A 26,040-nucleotide genomic window follows, 5' to 3' on the forward strand; every position below is an offset into this window, starting at 1 on the left:
TCCACAACTCTGTCACCCCTCCTTAACCACAGTACGTCTCCCAAATCATTGATTTTCAAAAGCATCTGAACAGTAAAACTTTTTGTTTTCAAACCAAGTCAAGCTTAGAACCCCAAACTATAAAATGGATAAAAGCAGTGAAAGGATAGCTTTAAGTCTTTAGCATTTGCCAGAAAATACTTAATTGTTGCATCTGTAAAGCATCTTTTGTTGGGTTGGTGCAGATCCCTGGGTTCCCACTGAGTCCAATTTGAAAATCACCAGGCTGTCCTCAAGCCTTAGGGCTCTTGAGAGCAGAAACTATTCCTTTAGTTCCTGTACAAAGTCATAGTGTTGCAAGGAATTCAGCAGCTAACTAAAAGCTTCCTCATCTAGAATTTACTTATCCAGCTACCCCAAACATCAAACTTTATGTTAGAAGGTATATGCACTTTGTTCATAGGAAAGTCCTGCAAGCTCTCATCTTCTCTTTTCACAAAGATCACATAAGCTTAGTTGTCCACTTTTTCTGTGTCTATGAGACAGCCTAACACCAGGAGAGAAACAGAAAATATATAAAAATCAGAAAGTGGAACTAAAATTTATCACGGCATTTTCAGATCATTTTAATACAGAATCATATGTCTCCAAGTACATATTCCATTATAGCACATTGTTGCAATATAGATGTCAGTAATAATGATGTTTAGTCATTATGAAGAGGGAGGGAGGGAAGAAGGGAGAAGACTGAAGCACACAGAAAGGCTTGACATTTAATAATTTATGATGAAAACCTTCCTGAAGCATATCCTTACTTTTAAAAATAGAATATGTCCACCATTATTTAACCTGTTTTGGTGGATATCTTCTATTTTTTTAAAGTATGGATACGCTTCAGGAAGGTTTTCATCACAAATTATTAAATGGCAAGCCTATCTCTGTGGGTCAGTCTTCTCTCTTCTTCCCTCCCTTCCTCCTCACAGCCTGTAGGATGCAATGAAATGAGCACGCCGAGGCTACGAAAGAAAATCTGTGCTCAACTTCTGGCTTTCTAGCTCCATGACCTTAGGCAGTAGCGTTACTCAAGCGCTCTTTGTCAGTGTAGTGATGAGGTTTAATGAGATAAGTGATGGGCAAATTAGTTAGAACTTAGTAAGTGTTTTCCTTTTATGCTCAACATGGATAAGCTCCAGTTACTTACACTTTATCATCTTCTGAATTTCATCTCGTAAACTCATTGTTCATGCCATGTTACCTTTAGCTTCAGTTTGGTTTACCTGTTGCTGGTTAGTGAATCACTCAAAACCTCAGAAGCTTACAACACGCGTTATTATTTCTCATGTTTATGTGGGTTGCCTGGGTGCATATGGGCAACTCTTCAAGTACTATTGGCTGGGGCTGCAGTCATGGCAGGACTCATCCATGCGCTAGAATGACCAGTACAATCATTCAGATGTCTGGTGTCTTGGTGTGGCTGCAGGGAGGCTGGACTCAGCTGGGACACTGAACGGCTGGGCCTCTCTCTGCCATAGTCTTAGGGCCTCTTCCTCTCTGTCTGGCCCCTCCATGTGGTCTCTTCAGCAAGGTGGCAGACTTCTTACATTCAGGATCAGGCGCCTAAAAGTGTAAGATCTTATGAGTAGGACTAGCTTGGTGCTTCTCGCTGCATTCTGTTGGGGACAGGAAATCAGAAAGTAACTCAACTCACTGTTGGGAGGAATTAAAGAAAAACTGGCAAGTGTGGTTCCTTGAAGGCCATTTTGGAAACTAGCTACCACAGTATTGGTTTCCTAATTCTTCATCCTTAACCTGGGTAGTGATGTACTTCAGCAGTATAGGAGAGTCCTTTCTATAATGCTGCTTTAATTTGGAAGCAAAGAATACTGGCAGTTTTATATGTATCAACATATGAGAAGATTGCGTTTGGTGTACTTTTAAGACTATTTTAATACTGATGAATAGAGCAGCCCATTAAGAATACACTTGAATCAAATGCAGTATATTTTACATAGGATTTGCTTTAAAAGAAAAAAAAAAGCTTACCAATTTGGTGTTATTACCAAATCATACCAAAACACTGATGAACTTAGTTTTAAATTAAGCCATGGTTCTTTTGAAATTCACTTTTTCACCTCATTTTCATAAGTAGAGCTCCACCCCAAAAGCGGCTGGAGCAAAAATAATGGGAAACATTTTGCAGTTAAACTCCAAGACAAAAATGTGTAGGGTATAAGGAGCACTGAAGATCGATTACCATTAGTCTTCTAAATTAAGTTATTTATTTTGTCCAGATTATTCGGGTAATTTTTGATGTACAAAAAGTGTACATAAGCCTTTAGTCTTTCCACAAACTTATAAAGCAGTGGCTCAGTATTTCTGAGTGAGGGACCTCTGAGAATCCGATCCACTCTCTTGAAAATGCACACATGCTCTAACTTTTGCATACAATATCAAGGGTTTACAGATAGTCAGATGCATCCATGGATTCCAAATTAAGAACCCCATGTTGTGGAGGTCATTAAATCTCTAATGACAGGAAAAAATATACGTTTCTCTTGATATTTTATTTCCCGAGGCAGGACTTCACTAATGGTTTAAAAAGTAGAGTGCCTCTTGCAACCATTTAGAAGATGGCTGTTGCTTTGATTCTGTCAAGATGATTCCACCTATTTCATTTAAGCATCCTACTGGAGGTGAAAGTTAGGGTAAAGGTTGAGGCCAAAATCAAAAGAGCAGCAACCCAAAACAAAGTTCAAGCATTGTGTTTTAATTCACCTCTGCTTTTGAGGGTTTGGAGACTTTCTTAGGGCTTATGGAAGGAGCAGGGGGATTGGGGTTTCAATACTGGATTTGAGGTACAGCTCAGACAAGTATTGTGACCTTACGCAAGTCATTTAAGCCCTCACTGTCTCTTCTTTCCTGCCCGCCTGTGAGCGTGTGTCTCTGTTTGTGTGTGTCTCTGCCACTCTCTCTGGCTTTTGCACTCACTCATCTGTCTCTTTCACTCTTTCTTGTCTCCTACTTTCTGTCTCTCTGGCTCCCACACTTGTTTTCTCTCTTTTAGTCTTTCTCTATGTCTTTCTCCCACTGTCTCTCTCTCTTTATGTATCTACATATATAGGTACATGGGCATCTGACAAAAATATTTCTGTGTACCTCACAGAGAGCTGGCGACAAAGAAGGTGATTCAAATGCTTTTGAAGTGTTCTATAACTTTTACAGTGCAAATTTATATAAACGGCTGTTCTTGTTTTATGTAGTTTGTTACTGAAAAATAACCAGATTATAATGGAAAACCGCAGAACTCGGAGTCAGGAGCCTTAGGTTCTAGTCTTGCTCTTTCACTCACTTTCTGTGTGGTCTGAGATCAGGCTGGAAGCCTCCTGGAGTCTGTGCTTCTTCGGGAATGGCAAACAAGGGTTACACTAGGTGATCTGGAGGACCTTTTTCAAGCTCTGTTTTTCTGTTTTTATCTCTAATCTTGTGAAGTGGGGAGAGGTGAGGTTTTCCTTACTTTGGTCATATTATGATACAATTCTTAGGTGCTTTGATGCCAATACCTGAATGGACTAGTGGTTTTCCCTACTTTCTTCCATTTAAGTCTGAATTTGGCAATAAGCAGTTCATGATCTGAACCACAGTCAGCTCCCGGTCTTGTTTTTGCTGACTGTATAGAGCTTCTCCATCTTTGGCTGCAAAGAATATAATCAGTCTGATTTCGGTGTTGACCATCTGGTGATGTCCACGTGTAGAGTCTTCTCTTGTGTTGTTGAAATAGGGTGTTTGCTATTACCAGTGCGTTCTCTTGGCAAAACTCTATTAGCCTTTGCCCTGCTTCATTCTGTACTCCAAGGCCAAACTTGCCTGTTACGCCAGGTGTTTCTTGACTTCCTACTTTTGCATTCCAGTCCCCTATAATGAAAAGGATATCTTTTTTTTATGCCAATAGATTATATATGCCAAATTAATGTCATAGGTAAATCCCCTCTGCCTCTGCAGTTCGGTCTCATGGGACAGTTACCTGAGAGGACTAGGCACATCCCATCGTTTATTTTTTCACAGTCGTCAAAATGACAGCTTTTAAAAGCATTTGCAGATTACATTCCTCTGGGGCAAACTTTCCTGATGTTTATACTTCGTTTTAATTTTGGAAGGAGGACTTCTTTAGTTGACTAATCTATTTGATATATTGAATTCACCAAAAACAGAAGGGGCCTTTGTTCCAGTACTTTGGCAGATTGGTTCTTGCCATTTTGTAACCTTTAGTGCTTTTATGTTGTTAAGTTGGAAGCTTTCTGTGTTCTTATTGCTAGGGTTGGTGTTGTCTGGGAGGTGTGTATCTGTACCAAAAGGGAACTGGGCTCCCATAATTGTAGCAGTGTTTACTTCTTCCCATCAGTGTTTCTGCTCTTTTTTCTGAAGTAATCACTATAATTACACTTCAATGAGTTGCGTTCTATTGTGTCATCCAGCCTATCTGCTAAACATCACTGTGTTTTTCTTATCTGAGTGCTCTCAAAAGGGGAAAGTGAGATGTGTTGGCAAGCTACCTTCAATCAAATTAATGTGGGTTCAATGTATTGTCAACGGAGATGGTGGTGGTCCCTATTTATTGCATTTCAATAGGGTGGTACATAAGTTGACTTTATGTTTAAAATGAAACGTTTATTTGGCTGAGAGTTACATATATATGCTTATCCTTAAAGAACAGTAATATTTATTTTCTCACTATTTTCATTTTAATGTCATTTCGTTGGAACATGCTATAGCTATATTTTTGTAAAAAAAAAAAAAAGAAAGAAGTAAAGTCTTCAGATTTATCATTGTAAAAGTTTGGACATACTAGGAGTATGACTCTGTTGATTTGAAAAGTAAAATGTTTGTTATCAACCCCTAATTTCTTTTTGGCCTGTTATCTCAGTGAATATTTTCAATGAAATACACAAACTCCCAAACATTTTATAATTTAGAGCCTCTCTTATAAGAGTTTAATAACATGGCTACAATGATGTGTGATTCTAAAATACACATTACAACATTTAAGTGAATTTAGTTTTAGTTAACAAAACGGAGATACAGTAGAACAAAGGCATTTCTTTTTTATAAAATAGAGAGCATTTTTATTTATTCATTCATTTATATTTATCTAGTTATTTGTTGTAGCATGTGAGATCTAGTTCCCCAATCAGGAATTGAATCCACCCCCTGCATTAGGAGAGTGAAGTCTTAGCCACTGGGCCACCAGGGAATTCCTGATATTTCTTTATATAATACCCTATATTGAGTTAGTCCATAAAACTGTTGAAGATTTTTGAGGAGATTCATTCAACTTATATTGACCTAATTTGACAGAACAGTAAAAATTCAATAACCAGAAAAAGAAACTTTTCCCAAAGTCATATATTACAAATTACATATTTATTTTAGTATTCTTGTGAACAGAAGTGATGAAAATAATTTTCATCCTTAGTTTCTACTGGAAATTGCTACATGACAATGATCAATTTAAATATGCAAATACAGTCTCTGTTCTTGATTTACCAATGCCTTATTCTTACAGTTGGAAGACTATATCATCACCTCACATGTATGAGGAACTTTTGTCTCTCACTTTACAGAAATTGGAGAATGACTGACTTGGATTCAAATTTCTATTGAGTCCTGGGTCCCATCCCATGTGTCTTTTAGTCATATATAGTTCTAACTCAGACTTCCTATTCCATACCAACAATGCCTTTATTTATTTTTTTTATTTTAATTGGAGGCTAATTACTTTACAATATTGTGGTGGTTTTTGCCATACATTCACCCGAATCAGCCATGGGTGTACATGCATTCCCCATCCTGAACACCCCTCCCACTTCCTTCCCCATCCCATCCCTCAGGGTCATCCCAGTGCACCAGCCCTGAGCACCCTGTCTCATGCATCGAACCTGGACTGGTGATCTATTTCACATATGATAATATACATGTTTCATTGCTATTCTCTCAAATCATCCCACCCTCGCCTTCTCCCACAGAGTCCAACAGTCTGTTCTTTACATCTGTGTCTCTTTTGCTGTCTCGCATATAGGGTCATCGTTACCATCTTTCTAAATTCCATATATATACATTAATATACTGTATTGGTGTTTTTCTCTCTAATTTACTTTGCTCTGTATAATAGGCTCCAGTTTCATTCACCTCATTAGAACTGATCCAAATGCATTCTTTTTAATAGCTGAGTAATATTCCATTGTGTATATGTACCACAGCTTTCTTATCCATTCATCTGCCGATGGGCATCTAGGTTGCTTCCATGTCCTGGCTATTGTAAACAGTGCTGCGGTGAACATTGAGGTATACGTGTCTCTTTCAGTTCTGGTTTCCTCGGTGTGTATGCCCAGCAATGGGATTGCTGGGTCGTATGGAAGTTCTATTTCCAGTTTTTTAAGGAATCTCCGCACTGTTCTCCATAGTGGCTGTCCTAGTTTGCATTCCCACCAACACTGTAAGAGGGTTCCTTTTTCTCCACACCCTCTCCAGCATTTATTGTTTGTAGACATTTTGATAGCAGCCATTCTGACTGGTGTGAGATGGTACCTCATTGTGGTTTTGATTTGCATTTCTCTGATAATGAGTGATGTTGAGCATCCCAACAATGCCTTTAGTGTGAGCAAGCATAATCCTTTTTGTAAGATTCTTACCATTTTGTTGACTCACCTGCAACTATAACCATTGCACTTAAAAATGTTATGAGAAGGTATTACTGACCTACCAAATGGATCTTTGGAAGGCAAAACCATTCTTAACTTTTAGACTGCTAACATCACTGTAGTATAGTATTTTCATTTTCTTTTTGAAAGAATACCTAAAGTTAATTATAAAATGCAGAAATGTCCCATTACATTTCTAAATGAAATATATTTGCATGAAGAAAAATACAGTGTAACTACAAAACTTCCCTTCGAAGTATTGGTCAGCTTTTCCCTAGAAGTGACTATGGAGTCACTCCAAAAGATTACATTCACATTATCTCTTAGTTTTTTTAAGAACATAGGAAATGGAGCAAATTATTCTATAAAGATTTTAAAACAATTTCTCTCTTCAAAGCCAAGGTTATATAATTGAGTTTTGTATCTCAAGACCTTTTTATAGTGGATCACCAAAGATAAGGGCAGTAGCCTGGCTTGAGATTAACTAATGATTAAACAATGACTGTGTTAATGATTATACTAACATAAATATTTAGTGTTGCTGACAATTTACATTCAATTTCAAAGTCTATTATACTGTTTATGGTAACCAGTATTGTAGTAATAGATTGGTTTGTTGATTATTTACTTCTTTGTATAGTTAGTTATAGCTATTCTTTCTGAGTCTGAGTTATTCTCAGTTGTTAATTTGCTTTTAGAACCTTTACTCAAGCTTCATTATTTAAAATAGGTTCATCAAGGGAGACTAGTTAAGAAATAGTTAATAGTCTTCTTGTAAATATAACCAGCTTTACCTTGGCAGCCATTGTTTCTCAAGCAAGAACACGTGCCATTTCATAGGAAGGTAATGTCTTGGATACCAAGGACTTGCTCCCACAGTTTCTGGGACGTGAGAAAGTAAAAATAAGGTAAGGGGTGCAACAGCTCAATATCAAGAATCCCAAAGTCCCTCTACTCACTGTGGTTAAGTCTAGTATCAGCATAGCTTGGGGGTGAGAATGTGTGAGGAGAGGTATAGAATCCTCCCCAGGAAATATAATACTGAATTCTCTTCTCCCTGTCCCATTTGCTGTGTTACTGCCAGCAATTCCACTTCATTTGGCATATCTTGATACTCTGGGTGTATCTGTATATTGTTTGTTGCATATTTTCCTTGGCATGCTACTGCCTAGTGTACAAAATGAAAGATGTTTTTCCTATTCTAGTGTACAAAATGAAAGATATTTTTCCTATTCTGCTCAGATGTAGAGTGTTCTTGGTTGCTAATGCTAGGATCCTTCCCAAATGGGAAACCAGACTCATTTCCTACTATTCTTATACCACATTCCTCATGATCTAAGCACACTTCTCTTCTTTCCCTGAACATATACCATATCCTTTCATACCAGCAAACCTTCACATGTGGTGTTCCATCTATATGGAATACAATCCCACTTTTCCATCCTACATGATTCAGATTTATTTATTTATCTGATATACAATTAAGCAGGACCCACCCACCATGGGTCAAGAACTATGTTAGCTGTTGGTGATCTAAAGATGAATTATACTCAGTACTTGCCTCTGAGAACTTAGAGTTCTAGTAGATCTGTAACCGGGCCTTCCCAGGTGGCTCAGTTGTGAAGAATCCGCCTGCCAATGCAGGAGACTAAGGAGACATGGGTTCAATCCCTGGGTTGGGAAGATCCCTTGGAGGAGGAAATAGCAACCCATTCCAATATTCTTTCCTGAAAAATGCCATGGACAGAGGAGCCTGGTGATTGCAGTCCTTGGGGTCACAAAGAATTGGACACGACTGAGCATGCAATGCAAAACAGATATATAACCTACTCTATCAACTGTTATTAGGTATTCCTTCATCTGAGTATCCACGGTGTTCTGTAGGTTGTAGGTGTCTTAGATAAGGCATACATACACTCTCCTACTTTCCCATTTTTTCAGTTCCTAAAATTAGTTTCTTAGCATAACATTTGAGAGAGAAAGAAGGCCTTTAGGGGTAATTTAAGCCAGCTCCCTTTGTAGATGAGGAGGCAGATGATCAAGTGCTAAGTGAACACAACTAATTATTAGAGCTGAGACTAATTACCCAGATTTCTTCCTAAGTCTGGCATTGCTGTCACTGTCCCACAGGGTTTATAAGTATTTCTGGAAGCTTTTGGGAAGCAGTCATTAACTCTATTGGATCACTAGGGTGCCAGTCGTTAGCATCATCCTAGGCTAACAGAGTGTGAAACTATACCACAATGGCTGGAGAGTAAATGTACTTTGAGAAAATAACTCTCAAAGGATGGTTTACATGCTGGTCATCAGGACTCAGCCATTCCCAAGTGACCTAGGCCAGAATAGTCTATAATGACAGAGAAAGAATATTTCATTCACCTAAAATGATAACTGAACCAATCTATCAGATTACGTTGGTATATGGTCATACCATAACAGATTAATAATGCAGTTTTGACAGATTAAGTGTTATTTATTACTGAAATGCATCATTATGTATAAACATGAATTCTGTCAGAAATCTTTGGAGCCTGAATGGTCTAAAGAACATAGACTCTATAAACACAAGGCCCTCACACTTATTTACTAGATTTTAATCTAGTAAAAAAAAATGAATAAGCTCATCCTGAATCATTACCAACAAGAATCGTATAGTTCTAAGAATATTTGTATCCACTGAAACCAATTTATTATTTTTTTTGATACCACCCTTAATATTTGCTGCCATTGCCATCCTATTTTCCTTTCCCTCATCAGATTTCTCACTTGTTGGGAGGACTATCTTGAAAATTATGATTATGTTCCAGTATGTGGATTTTTCATTTTCTGAGAAGGTGTAAGGCAGCCAGGGTTGTATAACGGAAATCTTACAGTGGTGGAAGTGTCTAGGTTCTAATCCTGGCTGTGCTGCTTCTGAGATGCAAGGACTCTGAGCCTCAGCCCCCTCTGCTGTAAGATGAAAGGACTGAACTAATGGCCTATAGAGACCTTTCAAGCTGTATGATTCACGGATAAGAAATTGGGGCTTTGGGGCTGTTGATTTTTCCATTGTTTTATGAGATTCTCCTTTAGGAATCCCTGACTCTGAAATCAGTCAAATACAAAAGTCAGAATGATGACATTACTGTAGATATTCTCTGTAAATAGCTTTAAACTGCACAATCCTAACTGTTCAAAATGAAGTTTGAGGCAAATATACTGCCAGAGAGCTCTTAATTAACATGCACTGTGTCAGCAACTACAGCAGCCTGCCGCCACCATGATTAACATATACTGTAGTCCGTGAACGTCATTGGCAAGGGCTCCAAGTTTCGGGACGCCCTCTGGGTAAAGCCCTGCTTAGCAGGTTTAATGTGAAGAGTTGGTGTCATCCTAATCAGCTGCCTCTGACAGAGTAAACATGGTTCCGTCTGTGCTGTCCCTCCCTGACTGACTGTGGGTTTCCGGCCCACTGAGCACTTGATGCCAAACAGTCTGTTAAGGGACAAGGAAGAGACTCTTTGGGGATCCTTGGTATTTATCACTATTTAGGAGACTTCAGGTTCACAGGACCAGGACTGATAGGTACCAGTTTTATTCTAAATATTTAACATTTGCTCAAGTGCATGTTGAGGAATTTTCTCTTGGCCCTTTGCCTTTAGTATAAGATGACACTCCCTTTCTGCTTTAGTGTATTTGTTAACCTTATCTTTTGTATAATTAAATATAGTTCAAAGACCTAGCATTAGAATCAAAACAGCTGGATTTTTATTTTTTCAAAGTCAGCAGGTCTTGATTTATTAAGGAAGTCCAGGATGGAAGGAAGGGAGATGTTCTTCACATAAGAAACTCCCACTTCCAGAGAAATGAATTAAATTGCTTTTTAAGTAAAGACCTTAAAAAGTATAAAACATACTTAAAGTCAGTTGTTACAATTATGTTTCCTAGCAAAAAAAAAAAATTTATAAATAAAAACAATTGACATCTAAATGTAGAGATATATGTGTAGACACAAACATAAGTACACATACACACACACATGTATATATATGTGTGTGTGTGTTTGCATACATATATATAGGAAGTGTAGTAGCAGGAGGTGGCAGGTGGTAGAAGGTGTGCTGGAGAAAGAAAGTGATGAATAATTAGTGGAGATTTTCATGAAATTGATCAGGAATAGACTGTATCTTCTAATTCTTGCATTCTTATGACATAGCCATGAAAGTGTTCCGTAGTTCAGTCTTGTGAAATTTTTCAGTTCAGTATTTTCCATATCTATTGATTAAGCATATTAATTTTTACATAATTGAAAAGTTCACTATTTTTTAATGATGTGCTGATTCTACAACAGGTGGAAATTTTCTCCAAAAGCTTCTTATTTTAAAAATAAATGTAGTTTCAGGTGAACAGTGAAGGGGTTTAGCCATACATCTGTTTGTTGATCAGCTATACCCCAATACAAAATAAAAAGTTTAAAAAAAAAAAAGGAGGTTTTCCAGTCACACACACATGCAAAAAATGAATGTAAAGGTATGAGATTTAGACCAGACAACTCTTACTGGTTAAAAAGTAACTGATTTTCTACTTAAAATTAATGTCTTTTGGATTTTTTGTGCTGCTGCTGCTGTTCATGGTATAACTGTTTCTTGTTAGTTTTCGATGTATCTGTGCTTACTCCCCACTGATGAAGAAAGTAATGGAACTTTCAGGACTGTCTTGAAATTATATTGATACACTGAAACATACTTCGTTAAGGGAAAGGTATCTGAGGAGCCATATCCATGATCTGAGTGGATCATTGGCTTCACATCACTACAGGAAATATTAATTGTGACAACTGAGTCTGAATCTTTTTCTTTGTAAATATCTAAGGGAGTATGAATATGTTTGCCATGTGTAACCTATACTACCTATACTGACTTATTGCCTTTAAAGTAATTGACACAACGGAGCCTGTAATTATTGACTGCAACATATGTATCAGGGAAGTAGTCTTGCTGAAAATTTAAAAATTTTCCCTGTACCTGTCAAGGATAACATTGAAATGATTAAATAAAAGTGGTTTTTTTAAGCATGAAAAATTTTAAGTGTAGAAAAAAGTTTTGAAAGCTAAGCCAGTTATAAGAAATGAAGCAAAATCATATTTTCAGGATATAAAGCAATTTCTAGTTAGTCCCTATGATTTTTTTTCAGGTTAAGAGCATTGAAAAATAAAATAAATGCATTGTATCTTTAACCTTGAATATGATTATTATTTCTTTTTGTGACATAAATTCTCTTTGGCTATTTTGAGTAACAAGCAAAAAACATTAATTTTAAACAAGGATCCATAAAAATTCTATACTTATTGGGATCTGTAAAAAATCAGTTTTGCTTACTGGAGGGGTATAATGCTGTTTAATATACTTTTCTCTTTGCCATTAAATTAGATTTTTTTTTTTAGGGGAGAAAAACTCATAAAGGAAACAGCCTTGGAGATGTAATATGCTCTAGCACATTTAAATAATTAGACTTCTGTCTCATTGAAATGTATGTGCTCTACGTTTGATAGTGATAAAAGCATGAATATTAGTATGATTAGGAAATTACAGCATGTCACAGCATAATTGATTGATTGATAACTGAATGAAAACTAACCATAAAGCACGTGAAAATAAATGTGTGTTCTGCAGTTACTCAAGCAGAATTTTCACATCTACACAGTTGCAAGATTAGTAACTAAAATGCTCATCTTACACGCAAAATGGAATTGATATTTTTTTTCCTTTTGCTTGTGTCTGTGTATGCTTTAATTATAATACTGGCAGCGGAAAGAGTAAGAGGATTCTAAGTGCTTAGTGTTCAATTCGATGTATAATTGTTCCTCAAGACCTGTCAAACAGACACCACATTCCTAATTGACTCTATGAGCAATTAGTATTTTGGAATTTACCTTTCAGAAACTCAAGTTTTAAATGCAAAGCCCCACTAACACAAGAGTTAATACAGTCTTGTCTCTGGAGAACTGAATTTTCCATTTAAATTACCATTAATTTTTAAAAAGCATTTTGTCATTTTTTTCTGCTTGTGTTTTTACTTTCTTATTCTCTGTCTTGATCTTTTAAAGATTCCTGCTCACACAAGTCTTCAGCGACACTCACTAGCATAGAAGGTTTGGAGAAGCGAGGCCACTGCAGGATTCCCTGTTCAAAGCTGAACCAATATTCACCATTGACATATCCATTCATCTGTGCAGGGTCATTGGAAATCCTCTCTCTCTAGTTTTTCCTTCCCTTCAGGGAGCAATGCTTAAAAGAGCAAACCCCTGGTGTGAAGAGATAGGAGAATTCTCAGCACGCCAATGGTGCCAGGAATCAAATTAAAGTTGTCCATTTGCAGATGACTGTCTGTTGGAGCTCTCAGCATACAGAGGCACTGTGCTTTCTGTTGATGCTTTGTTTACTTGAAATTCTGTCAGTGCCACTTCAATTTAATTTTTTTAATGGCAAAAGTCATATCATGCCAAAAATATGCCAGGAGGGTGAAAACACTATGATATGTGTTACTCTGTAGAGTTATATAGCATTTTATTGGATTCCCAAGGCTTGCTCAAGGAAAAATAAAAATTTTAAAGCTTTGCAAGAAAAGATTGTTGTGGCCACAAAAAAAAAAAGTTAAATAATTACTGAATTCACTTCTTTTTTAAGGAGTTCAAAACTTGTCTTATGTTCTGCAATTATTGACATTCCCAGATCTATTTTGGCATAAATCACATTTTGATATGACTGAGCCTACAATTTTGTCTATTTTCACATGCATTATCTCTTCTAAGTGGGAGGCACTAAGAAGACAGGAGTTGCCATTAAATCTTTAGATGCCATAAGTCAGCACTGGAGATGTTTTCTCCAGTTTGATTTCCTTTGTTATTGTAAGAAATGTTACTGTGGTTTAATTTATCGGACAAAGTTAAAAAACTGTAAGAATTAGATTTGTTGAGGTAAGATTTTAAAACCCCAGGAAGAATATAACCTGTTTAGGAGATGAAAGTTGAGAATACAAGGTCTCTTTCCAAGTCCCAGAGAATCAAAAAGCATGTTGCAAATAATTGTCAGATTTAAGTTTGCAGTTGCTACTAGTTGATTATGTTTCTTCTTTCACTTTAATTTCTCTCTGTTTTATTTTGCAAATAGTGAAGAGTGGCTGGTATCAAGTAGTCACTCAATAATAGTTATTATTAGAATGAATAAAGGATGTTTAATATTTTATTTTATAATTAAGAATTCTTTATTTTGCTTTATTTTTCACAACACCTAAAATTAAAAAAAAAAATCTGTTCGATGGTTTACTTGGCAGATTCTATTTAATGTTTATTTTCCCCTGGAAGAAAGTTTTACCTGTTTTCCTAGGATTGCATTTGGAACAATGTGGGAATTACATTTACCCTAAACATCTGCTACTGCTAAATCACTTCAGTTGTGTCCGACTCTGTGCGACCCCATAGACGGCAGCCCACCAGGCTCCCCCGTCCCTGGGATTCTCCAGGCAAGAACACTGGAGTGGGTTGCCATTTCCTTCTCCAATGCATGAAAGTGAAAAGTGAAAGTGAAGTCTCTCAGTCATGTCCGACTCTTAGCGACCCCATGGACTGCAGCCTACCAGGCTCCTCCGTCTATGGGATTTTCCAGGCAAGAGTACTGGAGTGGGGTGCCATTGCCTTCTATACCTACTTAAGTGTCTACTGGATGCAAGTTATGCAGTAGCTTGTTTGTTCCACCTTCATTATAATATCACCCTTGGAAAGCAGGCATATGTAGTTTGAAAAGCAGTGTTGCAGCAAACAGTTTAATCTAAGTAAGTGACCTTACGCAGAAGAGAAACTGTGCAATAACAGCCAAGCTTGTAAAAAAGCAAGCTGTACTCTAAAGCAACCCAGAACTGATTCTAACATATCGACCACTGTGAAGAGACTATGTTGTCATTATGAGAGCAAGCTACTGTTTTCATAAGTACCTATTACTCCTTTTAGATCTACTGAAAAACACTTGTAGTATGACTCTTCTCAAAAACGGCAGTCACCCCCCACACACGCACACAAAAGTCCTCTCCTCCTCCCACTCTGTGCATTTATTTATTATTTTAAACTATGCTAAATTGCAATTCCCACTGATCCAATTCCTGATGGAACAGGCCATTCCTTCTCTTTTGTGATCTAAATGTTTCTTAGAAATGTCGTATCTGGTTATCCTCAATATAAAAATCACCCATGAAAGTTACCACAGTGAAATGTTACATCTTAAATATCAGTCTGTGCCCCCTAGCCATTAGTTATCAAATATCATTTAGACTAGTCATGACATAAACTCTGTTAATAGTTTTACAAATAGATTGCAAATGATATGAATTCAACTAGAAGAAACTTAAAGTCATATTTATAATGCTTGTTTCTGAAATTTGGTTACTCATACAGAGTGTTTAAACAGAATATTTAAACATATGGATTAAGTATTTTGTGGTGACATTTTTGCATGAATCATATTCAGTAGCACCCATAATATATTCCAGTGGAGTCTTGTTTTATCTGTTAGGTTTCATGAAGGCTGCATTAATGAATATCATAATTATCTATTGTATTTGATATTAGCCACACACATCATAGGTATTAATAAGAAATATCTGTTATCCTGATTTTATAAAAGAGTAACAAATACTATTTAGGTAGATAGTGTCTTCTCTGTGTTTCATAAGAATCTAGTAATGCAAGTTTTATCACTAATTTGACATTTTCTTTCTTTTTTTTAATTGGGTAGGTACTCTGTACAAGTATAGTGAAAGGTGCTGGGTACATAAGATGAATAAGACAGTCTGAGCCTAGGGAAAGAAAGTAACACATAAACAATTTTGGTATAAGAGATTAAGTGCCATAATTAGCTGAATGATTCTTTAAATTCTAGAAATTTTTTGTAGATGATTTAAACACTTTCTGGTTAAGTTCCCAAAATATCTTCTTTCATGACTTCGTGTAACTGGTAATCAGACATCATTCTAATCACTGAATGCTATTGCAGATAGCATTCATACTCACTTATCAGAAATAATTTTGTTGGAGATGTACATATAACATCAGTGTTATAAGTTCATAAGATTTTGATACACACACACACACACACACATGATAAGTGCTGGAAACAGAAAAAAAGGTAACTTCAAGGACGTCATGGTTAATGAGAAAGCCAGAAAGACACAGTGCAGTTGGCCCAGGATGGAAAGGATGCTGTGGAGCAGGGAAAGGCATTACAGGCAAAGAGAGCAGCATATACAAGGATATGAGGTATGACAGAGACTGAGATGCTTCCTCAAAGTTGGTAGTATGTATCAACATAAGATATTCTCAACACAGGATCTAGAAATACACAGAAGATTTCAAAGCAAATATTAATATAGTCAAAGGAAGATGAAAATGGAGGTCATTGCTACATGATTATAGATAATGGTCATTTCATATTTATTTTTCTGTGTTTGCCATGTGTTAAAGTAATAAGCTTCTGTTTCCAAATCAGGGAAACAAGCTTTTTTAAAAGTAAGCCCCAAATACATACATGCTGTGCTGTGCTACGCTTAGTTACTCAGTCATATTAAACTCTTTGCTACCCATACATACATATAAAGTAAGAAGAACACATCTAAAAGACACCCCTAAAAAGGGATGAGGCTGACCTCAAACAACAGCATGGGAATGAAGAAGGAATAGATATTAGTGTTTTGGAAATGAATTGTGAATTTCTGCTATTATCTCATTTAATTCTCAAACTTCAATGAAATTATTATTACCACCAAATTCAAAAGTGGGAATATTGAGACTTAGGAAGACTAAGTAGTTTGCCTAAGGACCCAAGACTAGAAACTAGAAATGTAGGGATTCAAATCTGGGACAATTCAAATATATGCCCAAATTCAAATCCACCATGGTTAGGCTATGACAATACTGCCGTTTTAACAGAGTTGATCATTAAAAATTAAAGGTCCTTATTATGGTAAATGATGATCTTTTGAAGGTAGTTCTTGGTAAGAAGAGATATTATGAACAGTTGAAAAAAGATTTTGGTACAGTATGGAAAATAAAGGTTGGATTCCTGTTTTGTTTTCTGAACATATGTTCTTTCAAATGCAAATATTATAGCCTATAGCAAATTCTACATTATTAAGTTTCTTCCAAGAGAACTTGTACTGTTTTCTTCATTCAATAAGATGGATAGGAACTGGTAGATTCTCACCTAAAGTTACTTGTTTTTTTTTAAATGGGTAGAAGTTAATGAGAGGTCCAGAAAGGATACAGAGGGCTAGAATCATACTTCTTGATTATATACTTCCTCTCAGAGGTGAGTACCATGACAGTGGATATGGACAAACCCTAGTTTGGAGACTGAAGATGGACTTGATCAAGAGCTCTGAATGGTGAAACTAGAAGGGTGATTTTTATGTATGGGAAAATATCTTGCTCAATGTTGGCCTAGAAGGCAATATCAAAACCAGTGTGTGGAAAATATAGATTTTAGTAAAAAGACATGGAGTAACAAATTGTTACTATAAGAATATTACACTTAAGTTCTGGCTCCAATTCTGTCAATTATTAGCTATGTAGTAGTAACTTATTTTATACATTATGTCAATTGGCATTTATAGCAATTGTGTAGGGTTGACTAGTGAGGCCTCTCAACTTCTGAGACTGGTCTTCAGACTAAGATTACTGTGATAATGACTAGTAAATGATAGTTTACTAGTACTAAAATGTATTTTTTTTGGCTGTCTATATAGTATCTTCTATTGAAAAGAGCAAAATAAAACATAAATAATGTTTCTTTTAATTTGTGAGAGCACTGAGTTATTAATACAAGTCACTGCAACCATCTGTTGACCCAGGCAAGAAGGGTGCTGTGTTTTAGAAAGTCCAGTCTTGCCCTCTTCCAATACTCTCCTTTATCCCATCATGAGAAATGCAAGGGGCCATGAGGATGTGCCCACTTGGGACCTGTGCCCTTCTTTGAGACCACGTCCCTGGCAGCTGAAATTCCCTGACTCTACTTCCTGAACCCATATGGGGCTCTTATCCAGGTGTCTTTGATATGTGCACTTCTAGACCCAAGAGGAGGATAGGAGGCAGCTGGGTGGAGGGGGGATGGCAGGGAATGGATGGAACATTCATCTATAGCATCTATATTAAGCCTCTTGATGATAAGGAACAAGAGGGAAAGAGCCATTGGTTAGCCCTTCATTCTGAAAGAGATCTAATGATCCAGGGGGCAGAAAATTCTAAATTTTAACTTAGCCTTCCTTAGTGTTTATAAAGATAAAATTTTCAAGGTAGGAAGAAAAAACATTTTAACATTTTTGTTCAGTTTATAATTTTCAAAATAAATTATGACTTTATACCTCAAGTATTTTGACATGTGGTATGTGTTAGAGCCTGCATGAAATCTTTCTATACAGATACAGATATATTGACATATATAGATGTATATCTATATTAGACATAAAGCTATGAACAAGACAAGATCCGTGTCCTATTCTAATGGTATGGATACCTGATGTCAGAGATTAGTCTAGTAGGTGATACAGATGAAATAGAAAAATAAAAGGCATGTGAAAATGGAGTATAAGTACAGGCTGATATGGAAAATAGTAGAGAGGAAGGGAAGGCAGTGTTGTGTGGGAAGTCTTCCTAGATGAAGTAATATCATTTGGCTTACTGGCCAGAGTTTGCTGAACCCTTGGTCTAAGGTTTTCCACATATTCTTTAAAATCTCTTGTGTCAATTTTTCTTTGCTCCATAAACTGCTGTTCATCGTTATTAAGATGTTTAACAGGATAATTCTTACATGCTTGCCACGTCACTTTCTCACCACCCATGTCTTTCTCACCACTCATTTCCTCCATAACCCACTCACCATGGCTTCTGACCCCACCGCTCTCTCACAGATCATCTCTAGCCCCCTAATTGCCTATCTTGTCTCCTATTGTACTTGACTTCTCCGATGCCTGTGCTAGAATTAAAGTATTCTGTTTTTCCTTACTTGTCTTTTACAATAGCATAGTCTCTCTCTCTGTGATTCTCTTTCTCTTCTATAAATGCCTCTCCCCCAATCCCCATTGCCTACTCCTTAAATGCTGATTTAACTCTAGAGTTCCATTCTCATTTCATTCTATACAATTCTATTTCTGCTATACCTTCCATGGCCATAACTTCAAATATTCCAATTTGCTCATGATTCCTAAATATCCTTATAGATCTTTGACTTCTATCAAAAGATGGGAACTTTTAGGGGCCAACTCATTGGTTATGTAAACTAAAAACCATGGAGTTCTCCAAGGAGAGCCAAAGTGTAACAATTTTCTGTCACATGATCCAGACTGCAATTCTGGCTCAGGGGTGGCCTTGGGAAAGTTCTTTCTATTCAGGCAACCTGTTTCATCATATATAAAAGGGAATTAATCCCTCACTAGGCTTCTGAAGGATTAAGTGTAATATCCACCACAACCTTTATTAACTATCTCACAAGAATTTCTATTTTTATGATGATATCCCTACTGTTTTTCATTCTTCTAACTGGTCAGCTCATCCTTTCAACTCTACATCTGAAATGTTTCTCAGATTTTTTTCCTTCTTTATGTTCAAGTTCAGACTCTGCTTCCAGTCTTTTCCCCTCTCTCTTCTGGCCTATATATTGTTATTATTGACATATTTCTAAAGAAGAGGTAAGGGCAGCACTTTATGTTGGCAGTAGGATAAAGTCTGAACATTTAAGTCCCTTTGCAAACTGAATTCAAGCTTTACCATTGCCTCCATCCTAATCATGCACAGACATATACATGTCTCCTATCTTCTAACCATATCAAGCTACCCTGTTTCCTGAATATTCTAGGTACAATAAGCTTCATCTGTGACTCTGATTAAGTCTTGTCCTGGGCAGGAAAACCCATCCCTCTCTATTCTGATAAAATTCTATTCAGCTTTCAAGATATGCCTCAAATCTTAACTTCTCGATATAGCCACCTTCCCCTGCCAGGTTCAGAACTAAATCTTTTCTTTGGTAAATCACCACTAAATACAGACTGTAAGTTCCACTGGGGCAGAGACCTCTGTCTGCTAGCACTTAGGGCAGAAGCTCTCAAGTTGTAGTAGGTATTCAGATGTTGTTATAGCATGAGTGCCATCATCATGTTTTAAACAATTTAGCCAACTAGTCCCATTTGTTTTTTAGTGACAACAAAAGTTGTCAAGATTCAGAGATGTAAGGAAGATTGTTTTCAGGGTTCTAGTTTTGAGATTTAAAATACATTTTCTCTGTAAATTATTTTTTCACAATTGACTAACTACTTGAAAACAGAGGGAAAGGAAAGGAAAAGAGAGAAAATAACTTACTGCCCCAAAAGGAGGTTGATGGTGGGGCAAGGTGGGGGTCTTGGAGTAAATATGAAAGAATTTAAGACATAGATAAAAGAAATTGAATTTTTCTCAGGTTTCATTTTTGTTTGCTTGCTTGGCTGTTTGTTACATGGAAGAATATTGATTTAAGTTTTATTAGCTCAGGAATATGACAAATGAAACGTTCTAAGAATGATAACGCTGTTACTAGGTCTTGTGAATCCTTGAAAAGTTTAAGGACTAATGAACCCTAGTTCTCCTTAAAAATTATTTGCAAGCTTAAGTATATGACTTCTCTGCATGTTCAGACCAGTGTCTCAATGGCATGGCCAATAAGTGAAGTTTGAAACCTACCTTCTCCTGAAAATCTTGATAATACAAATCTCCTGATTACCACTACCATTTTATTATGCCTTATAATCATAACTTGTATTTATGTGATTATGTTTTTTATTCTCTGCAGTAAAATATCTTCTATGCATACTCCCTAGATTATTTTTCTCAAATTAGAAATAAAACCAAGGTACATTCTGCCAACCTTCTATAACTCAGGATTAGAGCTAAGTAAAATATCTATTAACTAAGTACTCAATTCCTAATTGAAATTCATAATTAAAACTATATCTTCATCATTATGGAAAGTTATTTTGAAAGCTTACCAAAAGAATTGCTCATATTTATCATTAATATTATTGCCATCATATTATTTGACATCTTAGGGCCTCTTCACTTTTGTAATAAATTGAATTGTACAAAACATCCACTCTCTTTTCTAAAACATTCATAAATTCTATGATTCAGAAATTAAGTTACTCAACGTTATGATAAGGCATCCCAAAGGCACTGAAATGGACCCTCTCTTAATTTTTTGTTTTTTTCATTTTTTTATCTGTAAGTCATGTAAGCATGTAAATATAGGTTTCTAGTAGTTTCATGCACTGGCTTTGTCTTTTGTGGTTCTGAATACGAATTCAGTCAAAACAAAGAAACCGGAAGATATTTTGATCTGAAAGCTATAAGAATTCATAAGGGAATGAGTTGGTTTCGTCTCTGCTTTGTAATGCAAAGAAGTGCATTCCACAAAATCAGATGAAACAAGCCATTAATTTGACAGTTTCAGTTCTCATAGCAATTGATTCAGAAAGCTAAAAACAGATATGGAAGCTTATTGGCTCCAATTAAGAGTCCTGAAGCTTGAGGTAAGAAGAAATGAGAGGGTATTGGGAGAAGAGGAATCATTCACTAACAGAATCCTTCTTAACATTTTCTCATGAATGGGTATGAACTCTTGGTCTCCTGGGTTTCAGTTTGTTTGTTTTTTGTACTTTTTCATTTATTGACTCTCTTTATGGAATAGTCTCAGAATGTTTGTTTAGCAAACAAAAGATATTTATCTTATCATGTGAGACATTTTCATGACAACAAGCTCAAGAGCTTCCTCATGAGTCTCAAGAAATATTTTCAATTCCTTCCATATAATTTATATACATGGAAATACCTCTGGATATACTCTATTGATAGACTAATCAATATAGATTCTATAGGTATATACTTATTTTAGCACATGCATCATCTTGCATGGGAGAACTCCTCTCTTTAGAGGTATGTAGCAGGCCTTTTTTTTGGCCCTTATCAATAAGAAGACTAATTAACTCTCATGACCACCTTTAGTGCATATAAATAATGTATGTGTGTGTATATATATATATGTATATATATATATAGTACTGTTTTTTAATGTTAAGATCTTAGTAAAGAGTGCTGCAAAAAGGAAGACTCAAGGAGGAAAATGTTATTCACATTTTTAAGAACAATCCAGGCAACAATAGTGAAGTGGGTTGCCATTTGTTTCTCCAATCTAACAGAGCAGTATAGCATTATTTGGAACTGCAATTATGAAAGGCCAACATTTCTTCAGATATTCCTTTCAGAATGTCAATTTTTTTCTCATGTTTTAACTTAGTGATAGAAATGCAATTTTTTCCTCTTAATGATCATAATACATTTATATCTTGGGTAACTTTTCATGTATAATCAAGTGACAGGAAGGCTTTTTTCTGAGGTGTAGGGATGCTGATGAGGAAAATCTTGATAGATAACATCAATTATCAGTTATAATCAATTATCAGTTATCAGTTCCTTATCATTTGTTAACAAATCCTCAGTTGAAAAACCTTCCAACCAGCTTTGCACTAGACGAAAATTTGCTGTACATCGAATATAATCTAACTCTAATAGAAGACGATTGCATTTCCAAGCAGAAAAAAAAAAATAAGATTATTGTAATAAGTCTAACATCACAGCAACAATTCATGGAGCTTAATTATGACACTACTAAATGTGAAAATCTATTCAGCGCTAGGAACACTTTTCACATTACATTCACGCTAAAGATTGGCTGTTAAGAGCTCATTACTGGTATTTTTCTAAAGAGTGGTTTATTAAACACAGTTACCTAATAAGCATCTTTGGTGGTGCAAATTGCTGAAAACAGTAATGAGTCTGATTAGACTTCATTTCAATTACGACAGCTTGTCTAGCAAAAGATTTATATATGTATATATAACTTTTTTTTTTTTTCCTGCTGCTTCAGAATCTGGCTACAAGACAATACAGAGTTTAAAAAATAAAAAGCCACCTCTGTATTTCCTTTCCACAGTTCACTAATGAAGACAGAATTGTCCAAGTCATCATCCAATTTACACACTGGGAAACTGGATGGACAAAGTGGAGTCACGATCATGTTTGCTTAAAAACAGCAAAGGCTGCCTTAACTAATATGTCTAAATAAGGTCACCTTTAGTTTCTCTCTGCTTTGTTGTTTTCTTTTTTCTTAGGAATATAAAACTATAAATGAGATGGAGACTTAAACATGATTCTTTCCTATTTGGGTTGTAGAGGTTATTCTCTAGATTAATAGGCTCACCTTTCAATTATGTTTTATCCATGGATCTTCTACTTAAAATCATAACAATACAGAAAGCTGTTGGATTGTGCATGCTAATTATCTCACTGATTTTCTTTTTTAATATATTGGGGAAAAAATAAAAGAAGCCCACTTTTATGAATGTGCACTAATACATCAGAAAGTGTAAAGGAATGTTCGTTAGACACTAAACTTGATTTTTATATTTTTAAAAAGTATGTTATTTAGCCACATTTAACAGCTAACCTCCTATTAAATCATGCCTGAATATACTGGTCAAATTGAAAGAAAAAAATTGTTAATGTAAAAAGCCTTTTAAGTGATTAAGCTGTCATTGCTGTCATTCGGGCACTCTAGTAACATTTTAATGCTTCTGAGAGCTATGGCTGGGTTTGCAATCCACTATTTTATATTTTCTGAATAGATTATTTTTAAAGTATAATATCACTTGACACTGAACTGGATAAAATAATTTCTGAAGTAAAATATGAAAACAATGGCTGGATGTAGAAGCATTTTTAAAAAGGAAGGCACAGTAAAACATGCTAACCTGAAAAACTTCTCAAGTTAGCTAAGTGATCATGTAATGGCTGTAAGACTGAAAGTCATATATAAAGGAAATTACAGTACTCTTGTAGGCATTTGGATACTTTCAAAAGGATATACTTAAAAGGAGACCAGCTCCAGGTATTTACTTAAAAGGAGTTCCAGTTAAAGGTTCAGTGAGGAGGAATGCACTTTTAAACCTATGATTCATTAATTCTGTGAATTTTCTATTCTGTTTAAGGGGGAAAAAAAAAACACTTTGGTACAGAAAACACAAGAACAATTCTAAATTTACAATTGGAGTACTTTCCTAAGTCAGTTATTATATATTTTAATTTTTGCATTTCAAGGATTTCTTAAACATTTCATCTAAAAAGATTCTAATGAAGTGTTTTTCTTTTTGAATAAAATTGAGAACATGTGTCAATATATAATATCGTCATTAGGTTTTCTTCTTGAAAAAACTTTACATATGTAAACCTAGACCTCCTTGAAAATGCATAAGGAAGCAGTGTTCATACTGTATTTTGAGGTCATAAATAAGACTTTTAATTTTTATTAGCTTGGAAACTTTTTTGAAATGTATGACTTGATTCAAACCAAAAATAAATATATAGCTAAAGAAAACTTTTAAGTGATACTTATATTTGATTAAAATGTTATGTGTACATGTTAGTTAAATAACTTAGAATGTGCTTTGGGCTCAGATTATAAATGATGAAACAGATCATTTTTAGGATAAAAGCATTTTTTTTCATCTGTTTCTTCTTTGTCATCTTTCCCCATTTTCTCTATATCCTGTCCACAACTATAGAAGAATACTTGAGCACACAGATACAAGTGCCTAGATGTGATTTTCCTCTATAACCTCTCTGTATCACCTGCAGGGTTCTACTTTTCCTGTTTAGGAACTTTGGGTAAATAGGATGTACACTATTTGAAGAAGTAGCAGGAAGATTTGACTTATTTACACAAGCAACTAAAACTAACAAATTTTGGATTATATTTCTTTCAAATTATCTGCTAATTTATAAATATGACGGAAAAATAACTTCCTTTTCCTTAAAATTAATAGCAAATACTGGAGCTTATGTAAAACTGAGGCCAATAAAATAGTTCATTATCATCAGTAAGAAGTTTAAAATTATAGAATAGTATTCACCATATAGAAGTAACATCATTAACAACTTTGAATTCTATTGACTGGTGGAGAGCAACCTTACATTTCACTGCTATATTAAAGTAAGCTGTGTTTATTCATAACAGAATAGAGTTGTATTGGGATTAAAGTAGAATTTATGAGCAAAAAGGGGCTTCCCTGTTGGCTCAGTGGTAAAGAATCTGCCTGCAATACAGGAGACCAGGGTTCAGTCCCTGGGTCGGGAAGATCCCATGGAGAAGGAAGTGGCAACCCACTCCAGTATTCTTGCCTAGTGAATCCCATGGACAAGAGGAGCCTGCTGGGCTACGTCCATGGGGTCACAAGAGTCGGACACAACTGAGCGACTCTTACTTACTTACTTATAAGCAAAAAAGAGGGATCTGTATTGCATGTGACAAATGCCAGTGGATCAACCATTTATTCAATTTAGTCAAAACCTAAACTTTTTCTTTTTTTTTTTTTTATCACAATGACCTTGTGTATACTAACAGTAGATGAAACTATGCAGTTGAATACTGTCATGGAGAATGGAATCTGAAGAAACAATTTCTTTGTTTGTAGTACCTTCTATTGTTAGCTTTCCCCAAGGATTACTTGGTTGGACACCCCCTCTAGGAAAGGAAATGCCACTTTCTTTAAGGATGCTATAACCCTTTCTTCTGTGTCTTACACAGCATTCTTTGTTTTTACAAAAGGAAGCGCCAACAGTGCTAACGACTGGACTGTCATTCACACTGCACTTTAACAATGTTCTGTTTATCTGGAAATGGTAGCATCGGAATTATAGATGGTGATGTTACTCAGATTTATTTCACCAAACCATAGAATAGGGCCAGGTAGGGAGAATGGAGAAGAGAGGAAACTACTGTTGTTACTAAGAGCTCTTAGCTTTTAATCCTTGACCATGTTGGTTGTATTCTGTAGCAGTTTATATTCATATGTTGTCTTATATGGACAAAACAACACTAAACCTACCAAAACTCATTTCATGTGTTGCTTTCCATTGCCTTCAGATTAAAGTTATTTTCTTCAAGCTGGACTAAATTATACACAGGTCCCAGGAGTGAAGGACACTGAATTAATGCACTGTGTCACCCAGCCCTGAGTATAGAATATTTTTATCAAAGTCCAAGGCACTATTTTGCTATTGCATTAAAAATTAATGCACGGATTTTCAAAAAGAGAAAAATGCATAAGTAACCTAAACAAATTTTGCCTGGGCTTTGCACACTTTAGAGTCACCTTAAGTGACAAGTTTTTAAGGAGAATGGTTGGAGTTGTATACTTATATGTAAATAGTATTTTTACTCCTTTGTCTAATTATGTGAGAGAGACCGCCAAATTAAATAAGTAG

General features: G+C 35.8%; 1 protein-coding gene across 4 annotated transcripts in view; it reads left to right on the forward strand.

Moving 5' to 3' along the window:
- Positions 1 to 26,040, forward strand: part of FIGN (fidgetin, microtubule severing factor) — a 129,091-nt gene that overhangs the window by 86,875 nt on the left and 16,176 nt on the right. The window contains exon 3 of one of the 4 annotated variants that reach the window (XM_081584820.1): positions 22,712 to 22,844. The exons of the other annotated variants lie outside the window; for them this stretch is intronic. The gene's annotated coding sequence lies outside the window, so the exon portion shown is untranslated. The remainder of the gene's footprint in view (positions 1 to 22,711; positions 22,845 to 26,040) is intronic. 4 annotated transcript variants of the gene reach the window in all.

This window comes from Giraffa tippelskirchi, chromosome 3 (assembly GCF_054371585.1).
Source record: "Giraffa tippelskirchi isolate mGirTip1 chromosome 3, T2T-mGirTip1v1.2.pri, whole genome shotgun sequence".
Taxonomy (NCBI): Eukaryota; Metazoa; Chordata; class Mammalia; order Artiodactyla; family Giraffidae; genus Giraffa; species Giraffa tippelskirchi.